We start from the raw sequence: 10,225 nt of genomic DNA, 5'->3' as shown, positions 1-10,225 counted from the left end.
CTGCATCGTGCTAGGGCGAGAGGAAGAAGAGGGGCGTTTATATATGGAAACCCCTTTGACCTAGCTTCCCAGTCCTGCCCGAGGGTCTGCTCGATGGGGTGCACGAGGATGAGGTCGGGTAGATCTTCGGGTTGTTCTTCCTTCTCTTGGATTGGGGTTCAAACTGTTCTTCATGCTCAATAGCTCCTTCGGGTACATGCTCGGATTTGACCTTGTTTTCCCCATTTTAGGCTCTAAAGCACCTGTTTTCATCCAAAGTATGCAAATGCGAGAATGAAACATCCTAAATGGGCCTAAATGCGAATTCCTACAGTTAATGACCTAAAAATGCTAAGGTAAGGGTATAAAAAATACAAAATATGGACAAAAAATGATGCTTAAAACATGTAAATTAGAGAGTTATCAGAATCCTGTATTTTGGTAAACTATGTTAGACAATGAAAATCAATGAAAATTTTAAAATAAAACAATGTCTGAAAATAGTGAGATGGGTGGAAGTAGTCGAAGATTTATTGTAGCAGTATATAAATATTGTATTTACACACTGATTTAGTTTTTTCTACCCATATATGAAACGTAGTTCAATCCAGCCTTATATGAGGTTCATCTGCAAGTGTCTTTCCGATCATAGCAATATGATCGTCAGATACCCCATTTTCTTTTGTTAGCAAGGTTTTCTGCATAGTTTGTATTTGTTTTTTTGTTGTTCATGATTTTCTAGCATATTTAAAGTTTGATTTGATATAGGATAATACCACTTAATACACATCTTTATATAATAAGACATATGCTCTATTTCCTAACGATGATAGGTATATATTTCCTTTGTCTTTGGATTAGTTTTTTTTTTGTTTGGTAAAAATTTGTTTAACTTTCTTTTCTAGCGATTAACTTGGACATGTGTCAAATCTAAGATCGTTAATTTGACACATGTCGCAATCATGTCAAGCAGTATATGTTTTCCCATGTAATACAACCTTTTAGGGACTAAAAACCTATGTGTCCCTCTATCTGGATTTTATTTTTTCTATTTGAAGGTGAAGTTTATAATATAAAAAAACAATCCCTTCTGTCATGTATCCACGATTAATGCAGCCTTAGATGCTTCAATTGTGAAAGTATTGAGCAAAAGGTTTTTACCTATGGTTCCCGTATTACAGATCAATCCTACTACACTAATACAATATACGAATAGGAGGCATAGGGGAAGAAGCACTACGCCGAGAAATCAACAACACGAACACTTTGTTCAAAATGATTCCCTTTCTTTCTTCTTCTTCTTTGCGATTGGAACTAATTAAATTAAAATGGTTGGAACGATAAACATCCATCTCGTTCGTACTTTGGATACCCGTATAATCATTGAAGACTGTTGAAGTGACTCATTCCTAGAAATTTAGGGGCGTTGAGAACAAAGAAATTTTGAGAGTTTCCTTTTTTATTTTTATCTAGCATGAACCCACTTGGTTGTAAGAAAATATCTTTTGCAAGAAGGTTGGCTAGGGATTTCTTGTAAAAATATTAGCCCCGCTTAGTTCATAATGACATCACATTTTTACATATATTATTTTCATTATGCACCTAAAGGAGGACTCATATGAGATGAAAATCTCACATACGGTTCTGAAACGGAGAATTCGTTAAAGCGAATGACGACCGTAACGGATGTCAGCTCAATCTGAAGGAAATTATGCGGAAGCATTACAGGATTATTACGAAGCTATGCGACTAGAAATTGACCCCTATGATCGAACTAGTATTTTTGTTTTTTTTTTATGATCCTAGATACCAAAGAAAGAGTTCCGGAATTCTTAAATATGGGGCTCTAAAGGCGGATTCAATCATCTAAAAAGAGGATAAAATATAAACTAAAATAAAAAATCTAAAAATATTAAAACATAAGAAATTTAAAATATTTATTTTTAAAAGAATAAATAACTAAAAATCTTACATATATTTAACTGAAAAAAATAAAAGAAACACAAATTAATATAAAACTTTTATTTTAAAATATCATGAATTTATAATAAGAAAATCAAATTTAACTAAATAATATAACTAAGATCTAAAAATGCTACACCATAATTAAAATAAAATACCAAAAAGAAGGAATAAACAAATATTGATAGTACATAAATTCGTATCCAAAATTGTATAAAACAAATAGAATAAAAATTCTTACCATCGTCTAAGTTGCGAAGTTGTAATTTGGGAACCCTGTATTTCGGTAAACTATGTTTAGAAATGAAAATCAATAAAAAAATTAAAAACAATATGATGTCTATTATTCATACATGTGAACATAGTCAGATAGGTGGAAGTAGTCGAAGATATATGTGTAGCATTATATAAATATTGTATTTACATATTGATTTAGTTTGTCTACCCATATATGAAGAATTGTTAAATTCAGCCATATATGAGATTTATCTGCAAGTGTCTTTTTGATCATAGCAATCTGATCATCACTCATGATACCCTGTTTTCTTTTGCTAGCAAGGTTTTCTGTTTTTTTTTTTTTGTTAAAAAACATTCAATTTAAAACATAAAGAAAAAAAATCTTTACAGGGGCCATAGCCCAATATTGGAAACCCAATTGATTAAATACTAATTAAGGGGGAACTAAGATATAGGTTTTGTGATCTTGCATGCATGATTTGTATTTGTCTTTTTGTTATTCATAATTTCCTAGCGTATTTAAGTTTTGATTTGATATGGGATATCATTTAATATTTATCTTTATATAATAAGACATATGCTCTATTTCTTTACGGTGATAGGTAAATATTTCCTTTTTGCTTTTGGATTAGTTCTTTTTTGTAAATTTTTAAAAAAAAATTTTTTTCTAACGATTAACTTAGACATATGTCAAAATCAGTAACATCCGCGAACCGAAATTCCGGTTTAGGGGTTGCATTGGTCGATGCAATAGGTGCATCGGTCGATGCATGTTCAGTTTTGTGCAGACGAGTTTAAGTTAAGCACTGCGTTTTGGGCAAAAGGGAAAAGGAAAACCCTAAAATCGTTTCTTTTGTCTCATTAGTCGATTTTGGCCGTTTTTGAGAGATACAAAAGAGAGAAAGAGTGTTCTTGGTGTTCTTGGTGATTTCTGTGGAATTGTGGCTTTTTCTGGTGAGATCTGAGGCTTAGAACGTTGTAGGAGCTTGCTAGGAGTGTTTTATTGCTTGCTTGAGGTTCAATTTCGTCTTGGCAAAGGTAAGTGCATGACCTTGGCCTATATAAGCTAGAGATCTCTCCGATTTGCTTGATATGTGTTGTTAGGTTTGTTAGATTGATGTTTGGGACGTTAGGAAGCTTTCTTGTGGCTTGGGATCGAGTTTTTGTGGTTGTAGGAACGAAGATCCGGCGAGAAGCTTCGGAGGAAAACGATGCTCGGCATTGCATCGGTCGATGCACATTGTGCGTCCGTCGATACAGATGTGAGGACGGCGCTGAAACTCTAGGGTTTTCGTGTTATGTTGAGCATGCGTCGGTCGATGCAATGGGAGCATCGGTCGATGCAAGTTAACCTTGCATCGGTCGATGCAGATCTTGCGTCGGTCGATGCAACCTCCAACTGGTGTCGGTCGATGCATGTTGGTGTCGGTCGATGCAGAGTCCTGGTTTGTCGATTGTTGAATGTTGATTATTGGTTGATGGTTAGAGATGTCTCTATTGCTTGTGTGTATAGCCCAGTAGATGGGAGGATTGCCTTACTGAGTGTTTATAATATACTCATGCATTGCAATTTGTGCTTGTGGTGCAGGTAAAGGCAAAGTGTGATCGTGGAATCAAGGCAATGAAGAGGAGGATGTTCTAGGGACTCGATTGGATGTTGTCTGGCATTGCTAGGTTGCTAGAGTTGAGTCATTAGAAACATTGCTAGGTTGCTGGTTCCATGTTTTCTGATGATTGGTTATTCGGATATTGGTTATTTATGTTTATTGGATATTTATTGGATATTGGTATTGTTATTCCGCTGTTGATTGTGATTGTGGTTAGGTGGCTAGTGGGTATGGGACCACTAATTGTAGTTTATTTATTTATTATATTTATTATTTATTAATCTTTTTTTAAAAAGGGTTGGGTCCTTTCAGTTTGGTATCAGAGCCCTTATGGTTCTAGGTTTGGGTTCACTTGGCTTTGTGCTGTAGATGTTTGGGATTTGCATGCTTTGATTGATTATGTGGGTTAGTCAATTGTGTGTGGCATGGAGTCCTAGAACATCCTCTTCGAGCCTACTTTGTGATTCCACGGTGAGTTTATATTTCTGTGTTATGATAGAAATTGTTTGCTTAGTCTTCTGTTCATGGTAGTGCAGATGGCTAGAGATGGTGCTGTTGCTGGTCGTGGACGCGGACGTGGCCGTGGACGCGGACGTGGTCGTGGTAGAAGCAGAGGCCCAGCAGTGAGTGATACTGCAGACCAGAGTGTGACAGCTGAGGGTGTTGGTGAGTCACAGGGTGTCCAGATGGATTCCATGAGTGTGGCCGGAGGGGGCGGTGTTGATGCTCCAGTGGTCGGTGATGATAGGGTCCCAGGTGTGGGAGTCCCAGTTGGTGGAGTCCCTGGTGCAGACTTTGCGGCTATGCTAGCACAGTTGTTGGAGCGGTTACCACCAGTGGTATCGGCTCAGGCTCAGGTAGTGCCACCAGTGGTGGCGGAGGAGCGGCAGCCAGTGGCTGCGGATGCAGTAGCACATGGATGGTATTTGTCCATGCTCAAGGAGATGAAGAGTCTTGTGACTGAGCGGTTTTCGGGTGGTACAGACCCTACTGCTGCGGAGGCGTGGAGGACGAGTGTGAAACGTAACTTCCATACTCTGAGATGTCCTGAGGAGTTTTGGGTGGACATAGGGGTCTATCATCTGGTTGGTGATGCTCAGGTGTGGTGGAGATTAGTGGCTGCTAGGAGACTACAGAGGGAGATGACTTGCGCTGACTTCGTCTTGGAGTTCAACCGCAAGTATTTTCCTAGAGAGGCATTGGACCGGTTGGAGGTGCAGTTCTTTCAGTTGTCTCAGGGGACACAGTCAGTGCAGGAGCTAGACTTGGAGTTCAGTTGACTTCTATGTTATGGGGGCCGGGCTATGGAGCCTGAGGAAGCCCAGATCAGGAGGTTTGTGAGGGCTCTTCGTGATGACTTGAGGGTCCATTGTAGAGGACGTAGTTATGCTACGCGTGCAGAGCTGGTTGAGACTGCAGCAGAGATTGAGGAGGATATCCAGGCACAGTCAGTGGCGGTTAGTCCAGCAGTTCAGCCTAGTAAGGCTCAGCATCATGGAGGTTCTAGCAGGGGCGGCAAGCCTGTGCAGGGAACCAAGAGGAGGTGGGAGGCTACGCAGAAGCAGAGTGACAGGGGTTGCTTCAAGTGTGGGAGCAAGGATCACAAGTTTGCTAGCTGTCCCAAGAGGAGTGCTCCGACAGCAGGGGTTCGTGTATGCTATCATTGCAGGGAGCCAGGGCACATCAGGCCCTTGTGTCCCAAGTTGCAGCCGGCAGCAGTGGCAGCATTGCAGCAGGTGCAGCCTGGAGGTCAGCAGGTGGCACGGATTGAGCAGGCACCACGGGTTTACACGACTGCAGAGACTGGTGGAACCAGTGCCGGGGCGATCACAGGTATAATTTCTGATACTTAAGCTTTGTGAATTTCATTAGGTTCAGATTTTATGTTTTTCCTGTGATTAAGTGTTAGGTTCTCAACACATGAGGTTTGTGTAGGGACCTTGTTGGTGGGCGGGTTTAAGTCCCACGTTATGTTTGATTCTGGAGCTTCTCATAGCTTTATTACTCCGGAGTGTGCAGAGAGTGCAGGAATCAGAGGGTATCCCAGGGAGCGTATAGGAGTTGTCAGAGTTGCGGGAGGCAAGTTCCTGAGAGTTGTTGGACGAGTTAGAGGAGTTGATATTCAGATCGCAGGAGAGTCGTGGCCAACGGATTTGCTTATCAGTCCTGTGGAGTTGTATGATGTTATTCTCGGGATGGATTGGTTGCATCGGCATATGGTGCATTTGGATTGCCATCATGGTAGAGTGGAGTTTGAGCGTCCAGGAGGGACGTTCGTTTTTCAGGGGATTAGACCGACTTCGGGGAGTCTCGTGATCTCGGCCATCTAGGCTGGGAAGATGATCGAGAAGGGCCGTGAGGCTTATTTGGCTACTATATCTATGCCAGAGTCAGTAGGGAAGTCTACGGTTAGCGGTATTCCGGTAGTGGGGGAGTTTGAGGATGTGTTTCAGTCATTGCAGGGATTACCACCATCTCGGTCGGATCCTTTTACTATTGAACTGGAACCAGGGACGACGCCGTTATCCAAGGCTCCTTACAGAATGGCTCCAGCAGAAATGGCAGAGCTGAAGAAGCAGCTAGAGGATTTGTTGAGTAAGGGATTCATCCGTCCTATTGTATCACCATGGGGAGAGCCGGTGTTGTTTGTGAAGAAGAAGGATGGGAGTTTCCGGTTGTGTATTGATTATCGGGGTTTGAACCGGGTCACTGTGAAGAACAAGTACCCTCTTCCTAGGATCGATGAGTTGTTGGATCAGTTGAGGGGTGCTACTTGGTTCTCCAAGGTAGATCTGGGGTCGGGTTATCATCAGATACTGATAGATGAGGCAGATGTGAGGAAGACGGCTTTCAGGACGAGGTATGAGCATTATGAGTTTGTGGTGATGTCTTTCGGGTTGACTAACACACCAGCAGCGTTTATAAGATTGATGAACAGCGTGTTTTAAAAGTTTCTGGACGTGTCTGTCATTATTTTCATCGACGATATCGTGGTATATTCTAAGATTCCTGAGGAGCATGCAATGCATTTGAGTGCAGTTCTGGAGAAGCTGCGGGAGCAGAAGTTGTTTGCTAAGTTGAGCAAGTGCAGTTTTTGGCAGCGGGAGATGGGCTTTTTGGATCACATTGTTTCTGCAGAGGGGGTTTCTGTAGATCCGGAGAAGATTCAGGCTATCAGGGATTGGCCTAGACCGCAGAATGCCACAGAGATCAGGAGTTTCCTTGGTTTGGCAGGTTACTACAGAAGGTTTGTGCAGGGTTTTGTAAGTAGAGCACGCCCTATGACTAAGTTTACAGGGAAGGATGTCCCTTTTGCGTGGTCACAGGAGTGTGAGGAGGGCTTTGAAAGCCTTAAGGAGATGTTGACTACTACGCCAGTGTTGGCTTTGCCTGAGCAGGGAGAACCCTATGTGGTTTATACAGATGCATCTAGAGTTGGTTTGGGGTGTGTGCTGATGCAGCATGGGAAGGTGATTGCCTATGCTCCGCGGCAGTTGCGGAAGCATGAGGGCACCTATCCTACTCATGATTTCGAGATGGCTGCTGTAGTTTTTGCCTTGAAGATTTGGAGATCTTATCTTTATGGTGCAAAGGTACATGTGTTTACAGATCATAAGAGCCTGAAGTACATATTCACTCAGCCCGAGCTGAACTTGAGGCAGAGGCGGTGGATAGAGCTGGTGGCAAATTATGATTTGGAGATAGCCTATCACTCTGGTAAGGCTAACACGGTTGCAGATGCTCTGAGTCGGAAGAGGGTATCTTCAGCTTAGGAGCAGAAGATGAAGTCTCTGGTAGGAGAGATCAGTGCTTTGAGCTTGTGTGCTGTTTCACAGGAACCGTTGGGTTTGGAAGCAGTTGATAGAGCAGATCTTCTGAGTAGGGTGCGGTTGGCTCAGGAGCAGGATTTGGGGCTGGTGAATGCCTCAAATGATGTGGATTCAGAGTATCAAGTCACAGATAATGGTACTATCTTGGTGCATGGTCGGGTTTGTGTGCCCAAGGATGAGGATTTGAGATAGGAGATCCTGAGAGAGGCTCCTGCGAGCAGGTTTTCTATTCATCCATGAGCGACTAAGATGTACCGTGATCTCAAGAGGTACTATCATTGGGTCGGGATGAAGAAGGATGTACCTAGTTGGGTCGCGCTGTGTGATATGTGTCTGCTAGTGAAGGCTGAGCATCAGGTTCCTGGCGGGCTGCTGAAGAGTCTACCCATTCCTGAGTGGAAGTGGGATATGATTACTATGGACTTCGTGGTGGGTTTGCCAGTGTCCAGGACGTTTGATGCTATTTGGGTCATTGTGGACCAGTTGACTAAGTCAGCACATTTTCTGGCGATTAAGAAGACTGATGGAGCAGCGGTCTTGGCTAAGAAATATGTGAGGGAGATAGTCAGGTTGCATGGGATGCCATCGAGTATTGTGTCTGATAGGGATTCTAAGTTCACATTAGTGTTCTGGAAGGCATTTCATGCAGAGATGGGCATTAAGGTGCATATGAGTACGGCTTATCATCCCCAGACAGATGGACAGTCAGAGAGGACGATACATACGTTGGAGGATTTGCTGAGGATGTGTGTTTTGGATTGGGGAGGCCATTGGGCAGATCACCTAAACCTGGTAGAGTTTGCTTACAACAACAGTTATCAGGCGAGTATTGGGATGGCTCCTTATGAGGCTTTGTATGGGAGGCCGTGTCGTACACTGGTATGCTGAACTCAGGTGGGGGAGAGGAGCATGTTCGGGGCAGATTTTGTTTAGGAGACCTCAGAGAAGATTCGGGTTCTGAAGCTGAACATGAAGGAGGCTCAGGATAGGCAGAGGAGTTATGCTTATAGGAGGAGGAGAGATCTTGAGTTTCAGGTAGGAGACAAAGTGTACCTCAAGATGGCCATGTTGCGTGGTCCAAACAGGTCATTGACTAAGACTAAGTTGAGTCCGAGGTATATGGGTCCGTTCAGAGTGATTGAGCTAGTTGGACTAGTGGCATATAGACTAGAGTTACCTGAGGTTATGCGTGCATTCCACAAGGTTTTCCATGTGTCTATGCTGCGGAAGTGTCTCTGTGAGGATGATCGGTTGTTGGCTAATATTCCTGTAGATCTTCAGTCTAACATGACTTTGGAGGCGAGACCAGTGAGAGTTCTCGAGAGGAGGATCAAGGAACTTCGGAAGACGAAGATTCCTTTGATGAGAGTCCTTTCGGACTGTGATGGTGTGGAGGAGCAGACTTGGGAGCCTGAGGCAAGAATGAAGGCAAGGTTTAAGAAGTGGTATGAGAAGCAAACCGCAACTTGAGCTTGTCTAGCCTGGTCCCATCTGTAATCCGTGGCTGGAGCGGGAATGGAATATTCCAGCCCATCTCTCTTGTTTACTCGGTCGCTTGGGGTGGTTGGTTGTGCGACTCAGTAACAAGATGAGGTGGTGCTCGGGGTACAAAGTTTCCGTGTGGCGGGGTTTTTGAGAAAAGGTTCCTGTAATAGAAGTTTCCAAAAGTGGAAAGTTTCCAGAAGTGGAAGGTGCTAAAATGGAAAGTTTTATGGGAGTTAAAATTTATCCATTTTTAGTGGTGGAGGGCCTTGAAGGGGCTTGTGTGATCTTAGTGGCGGACTTTTGATTCATTGTGCCATGTGTGGCAGTCTTTTTAGACATTGTGTGGCCTTTGTGGCGGGCTGTTTAGCCAGTTGTGTGGTCTTTGTGACGGTCATGTTTAGGACAGATGGTCATTGTGACGGTCCTGTTTAGGACATATGGTCTTTGTGACGGTCCTGTTTAGGACAGATGGTCTTTGTGACGGTCCTGTTTAGGATAGATGGTCTTTGTGACGGTTCTGTTTAGGACAGATGGTCTTTGTGACGGTCCTGTTTAGGACAGATTGTTTGGTCTTTGTGACGGTCCTGTTTAGGATAGATTGCTTGGTCTTTGTGACGGTCCTGTTTAGGACAGATTGTTTGGTCTTTGTGACGGTCCTGTTTAGGACATTTGTTGGCCTTGTGGCATGTATATGATCCTTGTGTGGTCATGAGGTATTCCAGTGAGGGGATATGTGGTTGGTAGGACATTGAGATATTTTAAGTGAGCCACGGGAAGGAAACCTGGATAGGGATAGGACTCAGACGTGTTCAGAATTGTTTGCTCGCGACTCTTGGGGGACTTAGGTTCTCCTAGTACTGACATATTCTGAGACTTTTTGGCTTGGGAGTATGGTTGGTATATCGACTTCGGATGACGATCCGGGGGCAGAGAGACGAATTTGGATTTTTCCTTATATATTATGGCATGCGGGCTTAGGCCCGATGAGGAGCCAACATTATGGCATGCAGACTTAGGTCTGATGAGGAGCCAATAAAAACTCAAGGTTTAGACCTATGGGTAAAGGAAAGTCCAAAAGTCGAGAGAAAATAATGCCTGGAGCGTGAGTCTATCGCCAAGAGGTGA

The 10,225-nt window shown here is 43.2% G+C and overlaps 1 pseudogene; it reads left to right on the top strand.

Moving 5' to 3' along the window:
• Positions 1-1,060: 1,060 nt before the first annotated feature.
• Positions 1,061-1,366, top strand: LOC109129238 (uncharacterized; annotated as a pseudogene).
• The last annotated feature ends 8,859 nt before the right edge of the window (positions 1,367-10,225 follow it).

Source organism: Camelina sativa, chromosome 15 (assembly GCF_030686135.1).
Source record: "Camelina sativa cultivar CO46 ecotype springtype chromosome 15, ASM3068613v1".
NCBI lineage: Eukaryota > Viridiplantae > Streptophyta > Magnoliopsida > Brassicales > Brassicaceae > Camelina > Camelina sativa.
Note: the sequence above shows the minus strand (reverse complement) of the source record. Positions and strands in the feature narration are given on the sequence as shown.